General features: G+C 50.8%; 1 long non-coding RNA gene across 1 annotated transcript; it reads right to left on the reverse strand.

Moving 5' to 3' along the window:
• Positions 1-357: 357 nt before the first annotated feature.
• On the reverse strand, positions 358-21,869 carry LOC309343203. Its single transcript, XR_014157180.1, has 3 exons — positions 21,102-21,869; positions 19,852-20,003; positions 358-1,185 (listed from the first exon to the last, which is right to left on the reverse strand). It is a non-coding gene; the product is annotated as an uncharacterized lncRNA (long non-coding RNA).
• Positions 21,870-23,253: the final 1,384 nt, after the last annotated feature.

Raw genomic sequence — 23,253 nt, forward strand, 5'->3', positions numbered from 1 at the left:
GTTTATAGAAGGGATAATGAGAGGCTCCTCGATGGGGAGGGAGGATTGGGGCCTGCAAACTTATCATGCACCCAGCAGATACAAAGCAAGGTGCTCAAGTGATGGGGGAAATCTCTCTCTCTCTCTCATTCACAGTCAACCAAGACATTGCCAACAGACTGCATAAGAAATATGGGCGTAGAAATAGACGGAGAGACACCCACGCATTCTCTTTCTTTCTCTCTTCCCCATCCCTGAAGCCTTGGGGGGGGGAGAACAGGGGGCGGGATTCCTCAGCCCCACCCCCACCCCACCCCGTTTCCAAGCGAAGCTGAAATAAAAGAGGCAGAGGGAGCCTTGTGTGTGTTTTTATTATTATTATTATTTCTGATTAAAGAGGAATTCATTTCATCTCTCTGCCTCCTGCCAGGGGCTGAGGTGCCGCCATTGAGGTTAACGGTGCGGAAGAATACAAAAAAATTTCATTGAGGAGGATTATAAAAGTTACTAGCTGGAACATTAACAGAAGAGTAACTTGTAAAAAATGCAATATTACAATATTCACAAGGACGGTAGAGCGTGGTAAAGCTATAAAATTCAACATTAAAATCTTCTACGGCCTAGATAACCTAGTTAACAAACATTGTGCTGGAACTACTTTTTTGCGGGGACGTGGCGGCCGCTGCTCCTGCCTGAAGGGTGTGAAGTCCAGGGGCCACCCGGCACGTGGGGAGTAGACCGGGAGAGATGCTCGGCTGTGGGGCTCCCTCCGCGGTGCGGCGCCTGAGGATGGAACGCAGGTCTCTAACTTGGACCAGGGAGGCGCCGGGAGGGTTCCAGATCAAAGGAGGGTGGCACGGAGTTCTGGAGCGTAGGGTCCCTAGGACATTTGGAATCCAGAAAAATCTGGAGTGCTCTGAAGTCTCCCCTGCGGCCGAACACCTCCCTCTCGCCGAAGATCAGACAGATTTCCTTAGCAGCGCCGTAAAGTCTTGCAATTCTGGATTCCGATCCATTGCTTCGCCATGCATCTGGGGCTGAAACCAAAAGAGGAGGTTGAGAGCGGCTCTAGAGGAGGGCAGAATTGCTTTCCAAAGCGGCGTGAAAGTAGTACATCAATGCGCAGGGAGTTCCGCAGATCTCTCTCGCCTTCCCAGTGTAAAAAGGCCGCAATATGAGGATTCCCGCTGAACAGGTCCAGAGACTCTTTGTTAAAAGAGAAAAGGAAATAAATTATGTTAAAAATCCCCTCCTTGCTCCATCGTAGAGAGGGACGCGCGCCTCTCATCGCAGTGACGTGGTGGGAAGGCGCACAACCCGCAGGTGCCCCCAAGGTAACGTGAAATTGTGGGGATCAGGGGGGTCAACTTGAATAAAATTTTGGGGCGGTAGGTCACGCCCAGCCCCTCATAATCGATCACAAGATGCAACGCACATGCTATTTGAATGAAAATGCCCGTCAATTTTGGGGCGGCAGGTCCCCTCAAATATTTGGGGGGGGGGCAAGGACCTCAGCACATAGGAGTTGCCTCCTACGGTGGAGATAAAGAGGTGATTGGGAAGATTCTGGAAGGTTTCCATCAGCAGCCCCACTCATTTTCTTTTCCCTTGGCCTAGAGAGGATGCGTAAGTTACAAGAGACAACCCTACACACTGCTGTTTTCTGCATGTTCTCCTCCTTCACTTGGATTTTTTTTTTTTTTTAAAGGACAGTTTCCCGGCCGGGGGTGACTTGGGGGGCTAAAGGAGATGGGCCTGGAGAGGAGGAGAATCCTGGTTCCAACAGGGAGCGGGCCATGTTGAGGGGAGAGGATGGGAAAATCAGATCACTCACTGTCTATCAGCTTCTGTTGCTTTAGTAACAGATGCCGGCTTTGAACCTGCGCAGAATCCTCCACCAGGAGAGGCCAAAATTGGGTTCCAGCCGAACGCTGGCAAGACTAGAGAATGGTGTGTGTTTTGTGCATTGTACGAAGTAAGTCACAGAAGTCAGCGAGCCTTCTTCCTCCCTCAGCCTCTTGGAAGTGTGATCCTGAAAAATGGGTGCGCAGAGGTCCGATGCTGGCGTGTGCCCAAGAAGAAAGCAGACGCGATTTGCGCGCATCTTAATGAGCTGGCGTTTGCACGGGTACATAGTCCCGTTCACACGTTCACATTTTCCCTACACTGCGTGATGGAACCGTGGAGCTTCCTTTCTGGACCCACACGCGTTGGTTGGCTGCGATGCTCATCAGGGAAGCTCTCGAAGGAGCCTGCAGCTCGTGTATGTTTCACCGGGAGTAAGCAACGTGTGGAGTCCAGTTGTCCTGCCATTGACGCGGGTTGATGTCGCTGCCTCTAAGATTCACTGCATTTTGTGCCCCTTTGTGGCTAAGTGGGTGGGTTCAAAGTAGCGCACTTGGCGCTCTCCCAAGCACTGCCAGCCAAAGTCGGAGTAGCAAACTGAGGTCCCGGGACGCCTCGGCTATGGGGATAGCTACAGAGAACTCTTCCAGCGCAGATGAGCACGGTCTAGCTACATGTGTGTCGCCCTACATACGAGCCATGGGATGGGAAAGGGGATCTGCGTATTCTGGATTGACTGTCAAGTCATTCCAAAGTGGAAAACTAAGGCAGTTATGTGATTCTACCGTCCCTTCCTTCGAGAGAGGGACTTGCCTGGTTGGTGTATGCTATTCTTAAACTCTCTCCAAAAATCCAGTCTGCTCAACTGTTATTCCCACACACACTCGGGGGATAATAACTTAGCAACACCATTCATTGTCCAGCTTCACTTTCGATGGATGATCCCCTTGTTGCAGGGGGAGTAGGGGCCGTGGAGAGAGCCTGCAAATATGTGGCAAGCAGCCTTCTTTTATCCCCCCAATTCCTCGCAGAAAATGTTGGGATGTGAAAACTGTATAATTTGTTGCAGATCTACGGGTGTTGTCCCTTCCCATTTCAAGTCGCCCAAATAAGAAGGTGATTGGGGACGGGAGATGGGAGAGGACTTTGCCCTCAGTTCCCAGGATTGACTACTGCGCATGGGCTTAGAGAGGGAGCATATTGGCCAGCACTAAACGGTTACTTGAAAGTAAGCTACGTTGGCACCTGGGAAATGGTTCCGAAAACAATAAGCTGAGACTTAGTGCCTCCAATTCAGGCATGCAGCGTACTAGCCTGACCGCCTATAACCTTTGCGTCAGAGGAAACCTACTTATCTTGCGAAGTGTGGCTGCCTCTTTGTGTATATGTGTGACGCGGGGGGGGGGCGCGGAGGGAGAGAGAAATCTATTTTATCCATACTATTATTTCCGTGTCCTCCTCTTCTTCATCTTCATCTTCCGTTTCTGTATCAGGAATCAGGAAAGGGGTTAAGGGAGAGAGGAGGAGGGTGGAAGAGACAGAGAGAGGGGGGGGGGAGAGAATCTCTTTTAGCTGCTCCGAAGTGCGATTCAGTTCCCCAGGGAGTTGGCAGACAGTTTGTGGAGACGTTACTCCAGATTTTCAGACTATGATAAATATGATAATTTGTATAAAATTTGAATGGGTTCTTGTTTTCAGGGAGAATGCCTCCGATGATGAATGTTCCTGATTTTCAGATAGATGGCTGATAAAAAGTGTATTGAATTGTTGAAAGCGATTTTAATTTTAATTCTCTACCTGCAGATGTCTAATAATAATAATGTCTCCTAATAAAATAGGAAGGTGTCAGTTTAAGCAGCGGTATCGCGCTTGACTTCCCCCTTCCTGTCCCCACACTGTGACAACATTAACCTCTTCTTATAAAAAAAAGCACATAAAATTATTATAATTACAGAGTTATTAATTTTAAAAAGAGGGTTAGCAGGATTTTTATGATTATTAATAGAGCTCACACATCTTACCCCTGGAAGTAAATCCCGAGCGCTAAGACTGTTATTGGATCGAAATCGCCTCTGGAGCTTCAGTTTGGACATTTGAAACAAAAAGGAAACGGGGAGGGCGTAGATTAAGCCGTAACTCCCCCCCCCCGAACTTATTTAAAAGCCACGGGTTTTAGAGGGTGCCGCCATAGGATGGGAAACGTTCACACGCCTCCGAATTCTTAAAAATACCTATCTGACGCGGGAGTGGGGGGGAGAGGCGACTTCAGTTGGGGGGGGGCCATTCAGCAACACAAATCTGCCCCGGGTGAAGCGAACTGGGACTTCTCTCTAGACTGACTTCCGCTGCCTATTTAACACCCCTGATTTGGGGGGGGGGAGAGGCTCGCCGCTGTGCCTTTCAGACCACCACTGACCACACGGCGGGCGAAGCCAAACCGGCCGACTAGTAGCGCTTCAAGCTTGGCTGCGAATTGACCTCGGGTTATGTTCAACTCATCCGAAGCATAAACCGGTTTGCATCCAGGTTGACAAAGCACTGGGGTGGGAGGAGTGGGGACTCAATCGCTTTTTATTTTTATTTCCCTCGCCCGCACCGCGACTGAACGAGGCCAACACGAATCCACGCGCACAGGTGCGCGCGCGCACAGGGTGTCAAGCGAAACCTCGCCCGGCCTTCATCCTTTTGCCACCGCGCGCTAAGCTCGCTGACTCGGAAGCAAAGTGTTTCCTGGGTGCTGTAAGACTTAACTTCATCGCAAGCGGCCCTTAGGCTCGGAGCCTTCGGAGAATCGACGTGGGGCCGCCAAATTAATACTTGGCTGTGAAGGAAACAGTCCTCAAAAGGAAACGGGCGGGGGGCTCTGGGGCTGCGATGAGAAAGTCCTTCTGGATTTGCAACCAACTTTAGGCGGGGCTGGGAAATCGTTGACTCCGAGTTCTTGTGCGCCAAACCACTAGGCGCTGTGCTAACGTCTGAAAAGACAAGAGAGGGAAGCGATGGGGATTAGACGGGAAAGAGGGTTGATCGGGAAGGTACAGACAGAGTGGGAAGACAGGGCCTTCCCAAGGAGTCTGAAGGTACCTGCCCGAACTGCTTCAGTCTGTCGGACAGCAAAGAGTCATTTTGGGTTGGTTGTGGCCCGTTCGCTTGGGAACTAGAGTCAGTTTTGGTCGGTGAAAGGTCAGGAAAGCCTGAAAAGAAGATGAGCCGAGGTGCAACTTCCACCAGGGCAAAAGCCGAGCAAGAAACGACGGCGCACGGCGGTTTCCACGCAAAAAAAAGCAAGCGAGTGGATGGCTCACCTCTGCTCACCAGAGGGCATATTAGGGTGGATGGAGGTAGCATTGCACGCCTCCCCAGAACAGCTGCTAAATAGAGGCTGACTAGTATGCAAGCAGGCGATCGTGTGATGTTTGTGTGTGTCTCTGCTTTTTAGGCAGGTACCAAATCTGAATGAAGACATATGGCGTGGAATCCCAACCGCCTGATTTTAAAGGCATTAGACTAACGCCTACCCGCTGGGGACGCACTTCCGAGTATACAAGCCTAAAATCGGACCTGATCTTGACTCTCTTAACGCCTTTGCTTCCTATGTTCAGCCAGAGGCCTAAATGTACGGGGGATATCGCCGTTTGCAGGTTGACAGGCGTTTGCAGCACGTCCAGGCTTTGAAATAAGAAGGGGGACTTTGGCACGGATTGTTTTTAATCCCCTTTTCTGCTATAGAGTCAGTCTCTCAGATTACAGGATTGTCCGAGGCTTTAGTGAGCGTGCAGCCAGTTTTGGCCACAGAAGCGAAGTCGGACCACCCCCATTTGTTGCACACGCAAAAAGGAAGGAAACGGGGGCTGGAACCGAGGCGGTTTTCCAGACCCTTTCCTCGCATTTTCTTAGAGAGAGAGGTTCCTAGCGTTTTCAGAATGGGTTGGACGGAGGAATGGGTAACCCATCTCTTACACAAACGTACCGTCGTGGTGATAATAATAATAATAATAATAATAATAATAATAATAATAATAATAATAATAATAATAATAAATGAGTGCGGGCGTTTTTCGGGACTGGAGAGTTGGAGAGGAGGAGCCCGCCGCCCCGCTCCGATTCTTCCAAAAAATAGGGCGAACCTTAGCCTCCAAGAATTCTCTTCCCACAGCCCTGGAACATTCACTTTTCAATTCCGGGAGGGGCGCGCGGTTAGGTTCCCTGGGCGCGCCTGGCGCTTTTCAGCTGGCTCGGAGAGTTTAAAAGGATCCGGAAGCTGTTTAGGCTTCCTCCACCACCCGCTCCTCCTCTCCAGCTCCCCGGCCTGGATTCCACAACTGATCCTCTCTTGCCCGCAAAGGTTTGAGCCGGACTTTGGCGAGCCGCCCGCCAGCCAGACAGCTCCTTCCCGCTCTCCTCTTTCGGAGGAGGAGGGATGCGAGGCCCCGCGCCTCCTGTCCTTGAGGACTCAGTTTCCTCGCTTGCAAATCGACCGAACGGATCCGCTGCGCCCTTGCGCACAAAGTCTGCGCATTTATTCAGGGGAAAGTGCTATTGAACTTCGTGAGAGACAGACTCGCGCAAGAAATTGTTAAGAGGGGCGGGGAGCTCGGTTGCCAATACATCCTGTTACCAGCCCCCGAATCATCGTCATCATGTGGGGCTGGGCTGGGGGGTGAGGAAGCGGATTTTGACCCGACCAAAATAATCTCACGACAACAGCAGCGAAGAGAGCGGCGGGGAAGCAGAATCAATAGTTATGCACACAATGGGTGGCAGTCAGCTAAATTTTACTCAGAGTAGACCCATTGAAATTAATGAACTTTGCTAATTTAGGTCCATTAGTTTCAGCGAGAGTACTCCCAGTGAAGTCACTCAATATTTCTTTTTTTCTGTCAAACTTTAGCAGTTCTTCCAAGGTGGGCACCTGCTTCAAATAACATCTTGAAGATTTTCAAACTGCACTAAAACTGCACCTGGCGTCTCCTGCCTTTACCAGGAAACAGAAGGGTCTTTTATAATCCTGGCGAAGCAGCAACAGTTCTGATCCCCCACGGATTTCAAGGGCAGGAGTCGCTGGACTTTCAGATGGATTTGGGCCTGATCTACTTTAACCCAGGAAAGCCACCAAAAGACACAGAGAGAGAGACTTTCAGGGAGAGCCACCCCCTGTCCCTTTATGCTGGGTTAGGAACCAGTCGAAAAGCGGATCAACCCTTTAATTTAGGCCAGGGTTAGAGAGGTACGCGTTTTCAAGGCCAGGCCCTGAACTATATAAAAAAAGCAAGAAGGAAGATCATGCCATTTGAGTGTGTACAAAATAATTTCCTCCCGCTGGTGCGTAATGCCGGCCGCCGCGTCCCCATCCAATACAGGGATCTGGGATTGAAAGGGGAAGGATTTGCGAGGATAAATAAGAGCAAATGAACCCCCAGCAATTCTCCGTTTAGAAATGAAGGGGAACTAAACTAAGTTTCTTTCGTGCCCGGCTGCCAGCAGGAGCCCAGGAGGAGAAGGGAGAGAAAGGGCAGGCGCTATCTCCTTAGAAGAGAGATTTGGGGCGCAGAGTGAGCAGGGTATTCTGGATTGTGTCCCGGGGGCAGGGCGGTGGGGGGGGGGCGAAATCCCCAGTCCGTTTCCTGTTCTCACATCCAGACAGAAAGTGAACGAGAAGTGGAGGGAGGGATGGGGGTTCGCCTGCCGCCTCCTCACTGGCTCAAGGGAAAACAACCCGACGGCGCTTCGTCTCTGCGAGATCTGCTTTCAGGCTGAAGTGGCCCTATGGGAGAAGAGAGTGAGATGCAGAAGCCCAGCAGGGAAAAGAGAAGAGCTGCTACGAGGGAGGTGGCTTCTGTCCCCGCAACCTCCGCAGGTCAGAACCCCGAAGGAAGAAGGAAGTACCTTTTTTGAGCCTAAGCAGGACTTCTGAAAGGGCTGGGCGATATCTAAACATACGTAGTGGTGATGGGGAAATAATAATAATACAGTGGTACCTCGGGTTAAGTACTTAATTCGTTCCGGAGGGCCGTTCTTAACCTGAAACTGTTCTTAACCTGAAGCACCACTTTAGCTAATGGGGCCTCCCGCTGCCGCCGCACCGCCGGAGCACGATTTCTGTTCTTATCCCGAAGCAAAGTTCTTAACCTGAAGCAGTATTTCTGGGTTGGCGGAGTCTGTAACCTGAAGCGTATGTAACCTGAGGTACCACTGTAGTAATAATAAGACGAGCTCTGCCCATGTAACATATACTGTAGTCAAAGGTGCCAACTTGAATAAAATATTGGAGAGGACAGGTAATTACACCCCGCGTAATTGTTCACAAGACACGGCCCACGCACACCATTTGAATGAACTTGGGGGCAGCCCCCCAAAAAAACATTTTAGTGGATGGGGGCACGGGCGTAGCCAGGGGGTGCAGAGGGCAGCTGGCCCCCAATCAAGTAGGTAAATAAAAATACAGTGGTACCTCGGGTTAAGAACTTAATTCGTTCCGGAGGTCCGTTCTTAACCTGAAACTGTTCTTAACCTGAAGCACCACTTTAGCTAATGGGGCCTCCCGCTGCTGCTGCGGTGCCGCCGCGCGATTTCTGTTCTCATCCTGAAGCAAAGTTCTAAACCCGAGGTACTATTTCTGGGTTAGCGGAGTCTGTAATCTGAAGCGTCTGTAACCTGAAACGTCTGTAACCCGAGGTACCACTGTACTTAACTAACTGACCAATTGCGTCGCAGATAACTCAGTTCTGCCCCCCAACATAAAGCCTGCCCCCCCAAAAAACTAGCTACGTCCGTAGGTGGGGGTCACAGCGACCTCGACCACTAGGTGGAGACTCCTACGATGGCAGTGGTGGAAGAAGTAATACGACCCCTGCCCATTTCGACGACTAGGAAGCCCCCTCCCTATGCGAGGGGAGAACCACCTCAGTCCCGGAAAGGAGCGAAAGGGCAAAGCGGAAGAAGTAGGAGACCTGCCTGGCTGATAGGAAACACAGCTCTGTGAGACTGTGAGCCATGGAAAAATCTGAGTGAGCCATGGAAAAATCACGCACGGACCCTGCGGCACCTCGGGGACCACGCCATTAGATCGTGGAAGGAGAGAGCACCTGAGCCGAGGGGCTTCAGTCCGGGTGATGGGCGCCCACGTTTTGTGGAAGCACCCAGAGCCAGTGTCACCACGCGAGGGTGAGGGAATTGCCTGGCCACAGATCCACCCAGGATAATTTCCATCTGGAGGCTGAAGTTTTGAATCAGCAGCCCAGTTCACCCGGAATAGTCGAGTTTAAAGTTCTTTAAAGACTTCTCAGCGCGTTCCTTCTACCCCTAAGCACACCTCAAGGTCTTTCATAGGCTAATATTTATTCCCCACATATTGAGGGTCTGCTTGAAGGTAAGGGAAGGAGTCTATTCCGCACTGTGGACTCTGAAATGGGAGCAGGGAACAGGGGCAGAGAGTGCGGTTCTTGTTGGAATTGATATTAGAGTTATTTTCAAGAGGGAACGGTGTAAACGCTTCTGCGCGCAGCAGGTATATTTGATAGAAGCAGCTCGATGCCAATCGAATAAACGGATAGAGGCCAACGATTCACAGTTCTCTTGCTGCTGCTGAACACTCTGGGCCATAAGTCCACATAAACATATTTAGGGAAGTCACAGTGGTGCTAACACAATTCCAGTCCCAATACACACCCAGAACTGTTCTAAGCCGCCTTTACTTTTACACTGCTTTGCTGCCATCCTGAGGTGCTCTGTCCTTTTTTTTTTTTTTTAGAAGTTCAGAAAGTTGAAAACCTAGAGAAGAGTTGGATTTGAGTTAAATGTTAAATCTAAAATTGAGACGGATAAGTTTTAATTTGAATTCAAGGATTCCACGTTTACAACCTGTCCGGGCATTGAGACTGCAACTGGCAAGAGTCAGGTCCTTTTTCGTGGTGGGCCCCTAGACTATGGAGCGCTCTGCTTTCCGGGGCGCAGATGACCTCTATGTTGCAGTTTTTCGAATAGTTAAAAAAAATACACCACCTTTTAAAGTATTAAATTAAAACGCGCCTTTTCCTAACTACAGCTTTTTCTTGTCCAATTGGTCTTTTAAATGATTGCTACTGTTGCTGCCTTTTTCAGATTTGGTTTTTTGTGTGCGCACACACACACACACACACACACACACTTGTGGTGCTTTCATGATATTGTGAAGCACCTTGAGTGAGCCATGCCCCCCAAGAAGTAGCATATCAATAAAGATATTAACACATAAAACGTGTTTGATTGGGTATGTTAATCTGAGAAGAGCATTGTTTGTCTTTATTATGTGTTTTGTGATTTTATATTGTGTTTTTATGATGTAACCTCCATGATGTAACCACCATGAGTAGTATTATTATTATTATTATTATTATTATTATTATTATTATTTTGACAACGCCACAGGTTTACTAAATTCCAATAAGGTTCAGTTAGATTTACTCCAAAGTAAGTGTGCCGAGAATTAATCATTGGCAGATTAAGACTGCAGTCCCAAGTAAGTTAAGTCCCGTTGAACTCGGTGGGATTTACTATTAAGGAGGAGACATGTTCAGGATTGCAAGGCGCATTAATCCTTTTCAGTGCCGATTGCCTGGGATGGTCTTTTAATTTGACTGACCATTTCTCTCCAGTAGAGAGAATTTATTTGGGGGAAACCGCCTGCGTTCTGCAGGAAGGCAGTAAGAAAGGCGGCTGCCAGAACGGGAGCCCCTTTCCCGGGGAGAGGGGAGGCAGCTCCGATTTCTCACCCACCACAACTCAGTCCCTCCAGAGCCTTCCTAGCCAAGTCAAGGGTGTCCCTTGAAGGGTCAGCTGGTTTTCTGCCCACCGACCCCTCTTAAAATCTGCTGTTACCAGTGACCTGTCGCGCAAGCTTCTCCTAAGGACCGTGAAGCGCTCTTGTCTTCTTCACACTCTAAATTCTGTGGAAGAACAAGAATAATGGTGATTTTCAAGTCCCGGTGGCGACGCGAAGAAAGAAACAAGAACGGGAAATGGAACCGAAGCCTTTATCTCTCTCCCTTTTGGCAACCCACGAGCCCTCTGGTTTTCTCATTCGTGGTTACAGACTTGCGCTTTAAAAAAGTTTGGTTAATGTTTGTTAAGTTGCCGTCGTCATCTTCCTGCCTGCTGTCGAGCAAGCCCTGCTTTCTCTCTCTCTCTCTCTCTCTCTCAGTTTCCTTTCTGGTCAACGGGACCATCTGCCAAACCCACGGCTCTCTCCGACTCTGGCATCCAGAGAGCACCCGCCAGTCGGGGAATCGAGGCAGGCGCCTTAAAAGGCGGGCTTTGAATTCAAGTTGCTCAGGATGCAACTCTCGCCCTTTCTTGCTCGCATCTCTGTTTTATTTAGTGAAATATAAACACTTTAATAAACTCCCTAAAGAATACCAGCTTTCCTTTTTCCACTCCCGCGGATTAAGAATCGGGGTGAGGCTACAGCCCTCTGCGCGCTTCGCCTGGGGACAAGTCCCACAAAACGGGGTAGGGGGTCTTACTCCCCAATAAACGGGTAAAGGATGGGGCTAGCTATGCTTGGCCAAGAAAGCGCTCCTTCCTCCCTCTCCAAGCCCGTGGAGAAAGTTGTGGAGCGACTCTGGGTGGCGGACAGGTGAGCTGGGGGGTTGGCGAACCGACATCGGCTACTATGTGCAATCAATGTTGTGGCGGATAGGCTCGCGCGCGCACCCAGGTGGGGTTCACACGTGCTCACAAATGCAGCTAAGCCCGGGTCTTGAGCGCCACTTCTGAACACACGTTTAGATCGCGGCGGCTCAGGAAGGGAAGAAGGAAGACCAGAGAGCGCGGGAAATTGACTCAGTTCTCAAATGTGCGAGAACCAGATCATCACCATAGAATTGTTAAATTGGAAGAGATCCTGAGGATCATCTAGTCCAACCCCCTGCAGTGCAGGATCCTTGAGGTTTTCCTTCCTCGCCTGGTCCCGAAACCGGATCATGACTACCGGGTGGGATACATCCTCATATTTGCTTTTTTTTTTTGCTTAACTTTATTAGCTCTGCGCTGGCTCTTGTTCAGAGTTTTCATTTCAGCAAAACGCTCTCAAAAACCGACCAAAATTTTGAAAACAGCAAATGCGACAGGATGAGAATAAGATAATTATAAAGCGGCGCTAAAAAGCACTCAGACAGCTCACTCGAACCCGAATTCAACGGATAAGCACGGGAAAATCAAATGGGCGGAAAAGGAGATTTTGGGAGACAGGGCGCCACCGCGGAAAAGACCCTTTCGCCCAGTGCCTACCCACTGAACCGAGAAGGCGGGATCCAGGCGGAGAGCCTCTGGGGGTGCAAAGCGCGGGCAGGCGCGCCGGTGCGCAGGCATGTGAGACAATTTAAGTATAGTCCGATTTCCCAGTGCGTTTCAAACCTTCCATCCCTCAGTATATCTACACCACCCTCTCCGAGTGCTACTCTAACCGCGCTAGAGAGCGAGCCTGAATGTGGCCACTCACAACCATTCCACTCCGCCTGTTAGCCCCACCCTTGATGATCCGGTTTTTCACCGAGATGGCGAGAAAAGTGGTTCTAAACTAATCCTGACTACTCCAGAAGGTTCTCTAATCCGCCTCGGGGGAGCGCTCGAGACCTCCCTCCAACAAAGGGGGCTAGTAGCCCAAGCACTCCCGGTCCTGGCCCGTTATTGGGTTGTCTGCCTGAGGCTGGCCCGCGCGCGTGGACCCCCTTTCCACTCTGGCCTAAATGGTTTGCGGATCGGGCTAGCAGGCTTGTTGCTCCGACTTCACTTCGCCCCCTCCGCGCCCCCTCTCCATGTTTACCTCCCTGCATTACCCGGTGGGACTGTACCCCCGTCCAACCACACCTCGCGCAATAGTCCCCTTTTCGGGACTTGTGGGTTACAAGTTGGAAATCGACCCGGATTCCTCCCAGAAAGAGGAAAAAGACGGGGGTGTCTCTGGCGGATCAAACCCCATTTTTTTTAAAGGAGTGACGCTGCCTGCTCACCTTTTCATTCCCCGCCCCCCCCCCCTTACTCTCGCGTTCCTCATTTCCCTGGGAACTTTTCTCCTCCGGAGTTAACTATTAACCGAGGCACAACGGGCAATTTTCTTGGGAATGTGAGCTATTTCCTTTACACTGCAGATAGATGGGGCGAGTGATTAATAGCAGATATATATTTCAAAGAGATCGCCGATGTTTTTATGTTGAGGAGAGGGGGGCGGGGAGAGATACATCGCAAGAGGTCCCCGGAGAGATGCGTCTGTGCAAAAACGCGCAGGAAACCAGCCCCAAATGACATTCTGTGTCTATATCTATCTTATCCATATGTTTTTAAAAGTTTAAACATTTCAATTAAGAGGGGTAATTTTCTACTTCGTCGTTGCAGTTGAAATTATAAGAATGTCGTGTGTATGATGGGTGGGAGTGGGGTTAGTTCCTATTTGTATAATGAAGACTAGTATTGGCTCCCCTGGAAGTCTCCAGGAAGTTGGATGGTATCTCCTGCGCTCACACCCGACGCCGGACGCTTTTTATTCCATCTCCCGAAGCAGGGGCGCTCCTTTGCCTGCTTGGCTTTATTTCTCCGGCTGATCCCGGGCAAGGCAATTTTTGGTCACTGGGCAATGAAGGGCTGCGCACTACCTGGTGCTTATAGGTGTGAGCCAGCAAAATAACCCACCTCTTTCGAGGTGCTTTGCTCCTGCAGCCCGCGCAGGATTAATTCCAAGCGGCGACTCTGAACGAGGGATGGCGCTGCGTTTGCGCTGCTCATTGAGCTTGGCAAACCAGCCACCCAAGCCGCGCAGCGCTCCCCCGAAATTGGCTTTCTGGGAGAATCCCAGTTCTCCAAAGGGACCGATCCACAACAGAGTTGCGCAGACCGAGGACGGAGCTGGAGAAATCCTGCTGAAAACCAAGGCGGCTGAAATGAATCGAGTTGTGGATCGGGTTCAGAACCGCGCAGGTCGATCCTAAGCGAGCCCCGCTTGGTTTAACTGGGTTGCGGGGGTATTTCCTCGCCACTTCAGAGTAAGACTGCATAGGCTGTAGGGTGGCGCAGAAGTTGGAGAGGTTGTCCTTCTTAGGATGGGACGCAAAGCCCCCCAACCTCTTTCTACGAATCCCATCGTGGTGGTACCCTACACGTCATCTGCTTCTTATCTTCCTCTTTCAGTCTTTTTTTTTGGGGGGGTGTCCTCTATTTCAGTTTCTAGCCTTCCTTTCTCCCCCCCCCCTTCTTTCTGTTTCCCTCTGGGCCCTTTCTCCTCCCCCTTCCTCTTTCCTTCGACCCGCTCCTTCTTCTTTGCGCCCCCCCCCCCCAAGACCACGACGGTGGCATATGAAGTTCTAAGTCTAACTGGCTGGTGTCAGGCAGTTCTCCCTCCCTCTCTCTCTCTCTCTCCCTCTCTCCCTCTAACTCCTAGGCAGCCTGGCGTGACGGATTAAACATCAACTAGTTAAATAAAAATTAATATCAAATGCTTCCTAACTTCTAATGTCATGTTGTTTATAACTAATGAACTGATTAGGGGATAAACACATCAGGAAGACGTTTCTGCTCCTCTGCTCTTCGCCAGAGACAGCAGCTTCGAGAGGCAGCGCTCCCCCACCAACCCACCCACCCACCCAATTGTCCCTGCCAGGGTTCTTTCTCCCCACATATAAAACGCCAGTGAGAGTGGCAGATGGGGAGGGGGACACGCTGCAGTGGCGGGGTGTGTGTGCTCCGAGGTGGGCTTGGGCGCTTAGCTGTGGACTCCAAGGACCTCTCTTGGGGAGGAGGGGGGGTGTTTATATTGCCAATCCTCTGCCTGGCAGAGATGCGCCCACAGACTCGGAGAGGGGGGGGGGAGAACCAGGGGAATAGATCACCACTGTCAGGAGGCAAGCTCATGCCTGCGCTTGTTTGAAAGTTCCTTTGGCGATGGGTCACTCAACAAACGGACATTCTTACAATTATTAATAAAGCGGTTCGGCTATATTCCGCGTTTGCGTCCCGTCTCCCCACTCGATGCAAATCACCCCCCCCCCAACTTGGCTTGTTGGTGGATGGTGGCACTGGAGGTGTCTTCTCGACCTCTTTCCCTTCGGTGTCCCCCACCCCACCTCCTCGCGCCCCCCCCCAAAAAAAATTTGGCCACCTGGCCTCCACCCCCACCCCTCTTTCCCAGGAGCTCCTCATAGTTCCGGGAAGAACCCCCCCCCCCGGCTTTTAAAACACTGTTTGTCCAGCCCGGCGTTGGTTTTGACAAGACCATAATAACAGGGGAAGCATTTTAAAACCAATTTAGCAAATGCAGAAATGTAATTTTAATGAAGAATCGATGAGCGAATGGTTCATTTTTCCTAGGGTACCTTGTTGGAGTTGAGAGACTTTCAATCAATGGGGGGCGGGGAGGCGGAGGGGGGAAAGGCGAGGAAGAATGGGCTCCCAGGCGCATCTGCTGCCGCCGCGCCAGCTCTCGCAATCCTGAACTGCAGAAGGAAGAGACAGGATTTGTCCAACAAACAGGCTTCGGAGCGCCGGTGAAGCTGACCGGCCATCAAATCTCGGGGGCTCGAAGGGGGCCACGCCATGGGCGTAGCCAGGCTTTTTGTCAAGCGGGGCAGGCCTTTTGTTGGGGGGGGGATGCAGAACCTCAGCTAGCTATGTATATGTATATGTATATGTATATGTATATGTATATGTATATGTATATATGTATAAATATACATATATTTATGGATTTTTATTGATTTGGGAGGGGGCAGCTGCCCCTCCCTTGTCTACGCCCGCGGGCCACACTCTCTCCTTAGCGATATTCCAAAGTACATAGGAGACAGTTCCTAGGGGCCAAGGGGTTTTCCGCCGCCCCCCGATAAAATCTTTGAGGGGGAGTCCACTCTCCCCCTGCGCCCCAAGTTGATGGGCATTGCCATTCAAATAGTGTGCGTGCACCGCGTCATGTGATCGATTATGCGGAGAGGGGCTTACCTGCCCCCCCCATATTTTATTCAAATTGGCACCACTGCTGACGGGGATGGGGAACCCGAGTTCAATATCTCGTCTGAATCCGACCTAGAATTATCTTGGCATTTCGGGTGAGGGAGGAGAGCTTAGATGGCTGACTGTGGCTGCCAGCTTTTCAGACAGATCACTGAGAGCAATGGGTCTATAGGCGAGTCAGGGCAAGGCTCTAGCTGCCGTGTCCACACACCCCATACCTTCCTTAAAGTGGTTCTTGAGATCTTTAAATAATGGCAGCAGGCCCCCGCCCTCTCCGCTGCCGACAAAGTGAGTTGGCATCTTACTCTCTGGAGCTGGGCCTCCCCACTCTTCGACTTGCGAGGGATTTTGGCAGCGATCCTCGGCCAGAAGCGCGCTCTCTCGCCACCATCCTGCAGGTAGCTGCTGGACCACGGAGGGGAAGGCCTTGATTACCCAAGGTTGGGTTTGTGTTGGGTTTTCCCTCCTTGGAGGTTTTCCAAGCAGAAGCTGGATAACAGGGTTTCTTTGCGCGCGGGGAGAGGGGGTGAGGAGGACACGAAGGGGGGTTCTCTAACTCTGGATTTCCTGAACAGAGTAGGAGGGTTGGGCTGGATGACCTACGGGGTCCCCATCCCCCACTCCTCCCCAATGATCCTAAGGGATATCTGGTGAGGCTATCCAAAGGTGGTGACTGTTAGCCAGACGGTCTTTGAAGGCAGCCCTGTATCGGGAAGTTTTAATGTTTTATTATGTTTTTATATGTGATGGAAGCCAGGTGGGCTGGATAATAATAATAATAATAATAATAATAATAATAATAATAATAATAATAATAATAGGTAGGGTAGGGAAATGAGGTTCCCATCGCCAAGCTTCAGCAACGACCCTCTTGGGGTCCCAGGCACTCTGTACATGCCCTCGCCCCTCTCCACTTGCGACCGGGCCCCGAGGGCTAGCGGAGAGGAGCGCCTCTTGTCATCTTAAGAACGCGAGACAAAGTGTGCTTGTGCTGGCAATTTTTCTCCCCTCCTTTTTTAAGCTGGCTGAGGATCTGTGGAGCGGCATCTCCTTCTTCCAGGGTTTATTTATTTATTTTTTTAATTCCCCGGGAAGGGGGGTGAGTAGAGGAGCCCCTCTCCCTCCCCCTCTCTTTCGTTCTTCCTCTCCTTCCCTCCCTTTCTCGTTCTCTCGTTATCTAAACCGTTTAGCTTTGGGTGGTTGCTCCCAGATTTCCAAAGTGGGGCTGTGGGGTGGGGGTGGGGGGTAGCCGGCAAGACGGCCCAGCGAAGCGCTCGGCAGAGGAGCAGCGAACGCGAAAAGGCCGCGGCCGATCTGCTGGGCTGAGCCAAGCGGCCCAGGCAGGGAGACGCACCATTAGGCAAGGCAGGCATGGCTCACAGCTCAGGCGGGAGAGCAGGTAAAGGAGGGAGGGGTGGGGGAAAGAGGCGGTTGGCTAGGGCCCCTGGGCCCCGCTGAATATTCACAAGGCAGGCAGGCAGAGATCTTTCCCCACCACACCAGCACCCCGGTGTCAGCAGCAGGGGAAGGGAATCCCCCCCCCCATCAGATATAGAGAGACTTGCTTGGCTCCAGGGAGCCTACAGGTGTGCGGCGGGCCGCGTCTGAAATCTGGTACTGCGGAGCCTTCCCTGCGGCGGCCCCCGAGTGCAATCCGGACTTTTACCCAATGAAATGGTCCTTTGGAAACTTCCGCTTCCCTGGTTGGTTCCCTGTGGCGCCGCTCTTCTCCAATTAACCTCCTGGTGCTTATCACGACTTCCCTCCCAGCTGAAATTGGCGTGCGCTCCGTTTGAAAGGAAGGAATAAAGTTTTGGTGTCAAATGGGGAAATTTAAGCCAGTGTCTAAGGTTTTGGATTTGGGGCCAAACTGGCCCCACTCTTGCTGTGGTCGCCTCGCCTGTGCGCGGGGTCTGCCAAACAGCAAACTACAAACTAATTTATGGAGCTCTCCTCCTGTTAATGTCCCGCGCAAGTACTTTCGCCCCCTCCGTTGTGGATCTAGCTGTCCCGGGAGCGCAGGGCGTCCCCTTAAGAGTGGGGCTGGCGGTGGGGGCTAAGTGAGTAGAGCTTTGGAAACTGAGGAGCTCACCCTATAGCTGCCACGTGTACACCCGGATTAAATCTTTGAAGAGCTTTCTGTGCCTTGGGGATGGTTGAGGGGTCACAAACCGATCTCCAAATGTTGCTTCATTCTGATCCCTGCCTGGGCTCACAATCTGGGCTCCTGGTCCCGCAATCGCTGACACAGAGAGGCTTCAAGACTTATTGACTTATGGAATTATGAGTGAGGTGGGGGGGCAGGAGTTTCTGCTGCTGGGCCATTGAAGTCCTTGTTGGACTCAACAGAACCAAACCAACTGAGTCTTTTAAAAGAAAGAAAAAACAGGAGTCTTTTAAAAGAAAAAGGTCTATTTTCTCTAGTTATTCTAACGAAGTTTCTCTAAACCTAGGAAGCACTTCTATAGAGAGAGATTCTGTAAACATATCCGGCAATATAAGGAAGATGAAATGCATCCAATTAAAACATGCAATATGCGTTAGGGAATCTATAACTGATGGCATGTGAGTTTGCGAAGGAGGCGATTTGTAGGGGAACCTCAAAATGAATGAACTTTTCGGGTTCGATGCGGGCCTTAGGATGCATGATCACTGATCAAATAAAGTCAGGAACACATCAAACACTTAATACGGGTTAAGTGTACTGCTGTGTATTAATCGTGTGTTTCACACCTGCCACCTAGGAGAGAAGGCCCAGCCAATTTTCCAGTCTCCCACGCAATGATTCTCGGTAGAAAATCCCTCTTCTCCCTTCCCTCCCCCCGTTAGAAGTCCCCTCTGTTCCATTTCCCTTCTGTGTCTCTAAAAGATCTGCCCAAGTCCCTTTGCATCTGAGGTTTAAATAGGAAGATCAATAGAAAACAGTTGTAATGATCTAATTAATTATAGCAAAATTAAAAGCGAGTAGAAAATCAATCTCTGATGGTGTTGAAGATGGAATTAAATTGATAGTCCATCTGTTCACCTCCTAGACCGTATAAATTTGCAACCCAAGGACGGAGCTAATGGGATCAGGCTGCTCGAAATCTCCTCCTATCTCTCTCTCTCTCCCCCCCCCCGCCCCCGTTCTTACTCCTTTCTGAAGTTCAAACTTGCAGAATCAGAGCTTGCCACAACTTCTCCGCCAGACAGTTGCAAAATTAAACACAATATGAGGCAGTTCTGTGGCAGAGTCAAAGCAACAACAGCAGTGTGAAACTGGGAAACACTGGTGCAAACTGGGATTCTATCTCTCTCTCTCCTACCCTCCCTCTTCCTTCCGGTTTATCCAGAGAGGCCACTTCGTATCCTATTATTGGCCACAACTCCCTCTTCCCAAATTCCTAAACAACCACGTTGGTTCTAATGTTCCACTGGCTCCTAAGCTCGCTGTTTTCGTATGCCACTTTTAGGGTAATCCATGGGGTTTGAACCAGCATGTAGCGGGTGGGTTGTGAGGCCTCGATATCCCCTTCCACACTACACAGCGGAGCTGCCTTTTTAAAAAGAGTGGCAGAATTAATCACAGTAATGAATTTGCACACTTGCTCGGAAGTAAAGCCCACGGAAGGGGATGGGAACTTCCGTTCGGGATCAGTCTGCGAAGCCATTCAATACCGTACTGGTTGCACACGCAAAAACCTGCCTAAATCCGAATATCGGCTTAATTAATGGGCCGAGTACCACGCAGGGAGGGGAGGTGACGGAGGAACCCTAATAAATTGGCATAAAACAATGGCGTCTAAGGTGCACATCTAGGCAATCTCGAGGTGCGCGCGCGTGCAAACACGTGTATTCCCCTTACACACACACCCACACTTTGGAAATGGCATTCTCTATTCCACCCGAAGGCAGGGATTCCGTCCTTCTCAAGGCCGACCGCCCCCTCCCAAGGATTTTAGTGAGACCTTCTCCCAAGAGGGGTCGCAGACTTTAGGGAAGGGGTGGTCAGGTGGTCACCGACTGCCCGCCCGCCCTCCGGATCCCCCTCTCACCCCACCCACCCCTAATACCTACCCTTCTTCCGGGGAGAGGCTTCCTCCACCAACCGAGCCGGCCCGGTAGGTCCCTCTTAGGCCTTTTCGCCGTCCTTCCTCTCCCTTCCCGCAGCTAGAGCACCATCCGTTTTCCTAGGCTTTGCTTTGTTTCTCACGAACCAGGACTGAGAGCTAGGGAGAGAGAGAGACAGAAATCCCTCCTGTCGCCCCGCTGGTCCCTTTTAGAAAGCAGCCGGGCGAGGACTCTGGCTTGGGTAGCTTTGCTAAATCAGAACCCAAAAAAACAGCAAATCGCAACAGCAACCTTTGCAGCTTGCTAGTTCTCTTCTTCCTCGCTTTAACCCCCAACCCAACCCACCGCGCCGTTCCCCACCTCTCCAAACTCCCTGCAATTTGCCCTAGAAAGCATGGCAAGGAAGCAAAGACTGACGTCTGGGGAACTCCCCCCCCCCACTCCGGCTCCTTTAGGGATGAAAAATGGAATATTTTTTTGTATTGGGGGGCGGGGAGCTGCAGGGCGCAGTGAAATTAACCGAACAGAAACTCTGCTTCTTCCCCCGGGTTTGGGGACGAGCAAAGTGCCGCGTAAGCCTTCGCGTAAAAACGCCAGCCCCGGTGGGTTTGCGGGGCCTTCCCGGTCCTGCGGTGTTTGTGTGGCGGGGGGTGTCCGCGGTCCCCTATGCGGAGACAGCATAGGCAAGAAGGAACCCGATTCCACGGTGTGGAAAGCAGACTTTGCTGGAGCTCTTGAGCTGGAGCCTCTGTCCTCTCCCCTTTTAAAAATCCTGCCCATTTTAGAAGTGGGGTAAACGAGATTTCCAACCCTCAAAGTCGTGATTGCTCTGCTGGTTCCCCTCGAGCTTTAGCGCAGTGTTACCATTATCACCTAGGCCCAGAAGGAAACTCCCACATATATTTATTATATATGTGTATATATTAAAATTCCTCTCCTTTGTCCTTTTCTGAACCCCACACAGAGACACACGCGCGCGCGAAGAGGGCAGGCAGGCGCCCCGGAGCTCTGCTAATCCGTTTTATTAACTAATATATTCAAAAGGATGGCTTGGCCTATCGCGAAAGGCTGTTGCAGCTTTGCTTGTCGGTTGGGGCTTTTGCCTGGTCGGGCAAAAGGTGAGCTGTCGACCCCTCGGTCGCTCCCCTCCACCCATCCCTCGGCCTGTGAAAGTTAGAGCAGCGCCAGGACTCCTGAAATTATAATCCATTCGGGACTTTTCTCCGCTTCCTCTCCACGAACTACCGCCGTCTTACCTGAAAATGTACGCGAAGGATTAGCGCAGGTGCCACGGGCTGCTTCTGAGCAGAAGAAGACGCGCGATCTTCTGAAAAGTTGGAGATCGATCCCGAAGTTTGTTGGGGTGTTGGGCAGAGAGAAATCGTTGGAGGTTTATTCTCTCTCTAAGGGAAAAGTGTGTCCAAAATTAACTAACCACCTCAGCAGCAGCATCCAAGGGCGGCTATATTGAGAAAAGTTTGCAGAGAGGAAATCCTGAACTTCGCCGCCGCCGCGTGGAAAGGGCTGCAGCGAAATCCATTAGGTCAGGATCCCACGCAGAGGAAAGACTGGCCAGCGGTGAGGGGTGGGTTAGGGAGAGGCGTCTTTGCAAACCTCGGGGTCGGAGAAATCGGGGAGGAAGCTTGGGTGGGCCGGGGAGAGAGGCGATGCTGGAAAGCCCCGGCCAGGCCGCAGTTCAAAGACTGGGGAGCCCCTTTTGCTCCTGCCTCTCTGGCCCCTTCGTTGCAGCACGGACCTCCCCCATGAGCCCATCGTTTTCCCAGCCGGTGCCGGCTGAACGTGGAGCGGAGGAACCCGAGTGTCTCCTAGCTTCCCTGCGTCCCGCAAGGCTCCCTTTCCCCCCTGCTACTCACCTGGGGCTCGCTTCGCATCGCTTTGGGCTGGGGTCTTTTGGGGTGTTTGTTCGGAACAACGAAAGGAGCTCTTTCTCTCTAAGAAGATTTGGCTGCTCAGCTTTTGGAGCCGTTCACAATTCTCATATGCCCTATTTAATGTTGCCCTTAAATGTTCAGTTTCTCCTCTCCCCCCACCCTTTCTTTTTACATCATTTCAATTATTGTTATTATTAATTTTGATCTTGATTTTAGATCTGCTCCTCCAGCCAAAAGGTTCCCAAAGCGGCTATACTTTTATTGGGCTATGGTCTCAGATAACTTTAAAATCCTGCATTTGTTTAATTGCACAGAGAGGTCTTTGGGTGTTTGTGTGGTTTTTTCCCCTGTTCGTTCGTTCGTTCTCCTCGTTCTCCTCTCCCTTTCCCCCTCCCCCTCCCCTTAATTTGTCCCTTTCGGGGACTCTTGTTCAATAATTCACCCTTCCTCCTCCCGATTCCTCCCGATCCCTGCGTACGCACGCACACGCACGCACACGCACACGCACACACTATTAGCAATTCCTGCCAAAGTCGAGTGACTTGGACCGACACACTTTTTAATTAGACTTCAGATTTGAGGATTACCTGCTTTCAGATTTTACAAAGAAGTATTAAACGGTGAGGGAAAGAAGGAAACAACAACAACACCCCTTTCCCCCCTTATAGGAAAAAGATGGAAACTGTTCTCTTGCAAACGAAGAAACTTTCCTTGGTATTCGCCCTCCCAAGGCCCTGGCTGAGGCTGACTCCCCACCTGAAAGCGGAAGGTTTAGGGTCAGAGACGGGGAGCGAGCCGGTGCCCCTTTCTGGGGTTTTTTAATCTCCCTTCTCCCTCCAGACAAACTCAGCATTAAATCGCTATCCTCCTGGTTTACCAGGGAATGAGGAGAGGCCACGTTTCCAAATTCTGGGTGGCATAGTGGCGTCCACACATAGATTGTCGTGTGGAGGTTAACTTTGTCTCACCACCGTTTTGTTTCCCGGGAGAGAAAGCGCCTTTATTCAGCAAACAGAAATTGCTAAAAGTAACGATGCGCCGTTTGAAGTATTCGTAAGTTATTCAGATAATATACATCGGCAATAACACTTAAAAAATAATGTCACAGTCATGGAAAGAACACCAGAAAATTAATAACAACATCGCAGGTGCCTTTATTCTATCGATAGAAATAATTTCATGCGGGAACTGGCCAGTAACATGGAAACAACGGCCGTAACATGGATATATATATTATATAAAATATGTATATAGAAAGAAAAAGAAAATGGGAATATTCTGCTTTCTCATTATCTAGAGAGTCTACAGATAAACTCCTTGCCCTCTCGGCCTTCTAGGAACTGAATTGTTGTTTGTTTGGTGGGAGGGAGGGAGGGAGAAGTGCTCCCCCTTTTTCATGGATTTGAGGTGATGGGAATATAGTGCTTCCCCTTCTAATCCTCTCCTGTAGGGCTTTGTGAATTGCAGGCTCTCATCATTTCACTTTGGCCCTGCCTCTACTGGAATTACCCTTTCC

Source organism: Podarcis erhardii (genome assembly GCF_964252035.2).
Source record: "Podarcis erhardii genome assembly, chromosome: 5".
Taxonomy (NCBI): Eukaryota; Metazoa; Chordata; class Lepidosauria; order Squamata; family Lacertidae; genus Podarcis; species Podarcis erhardii.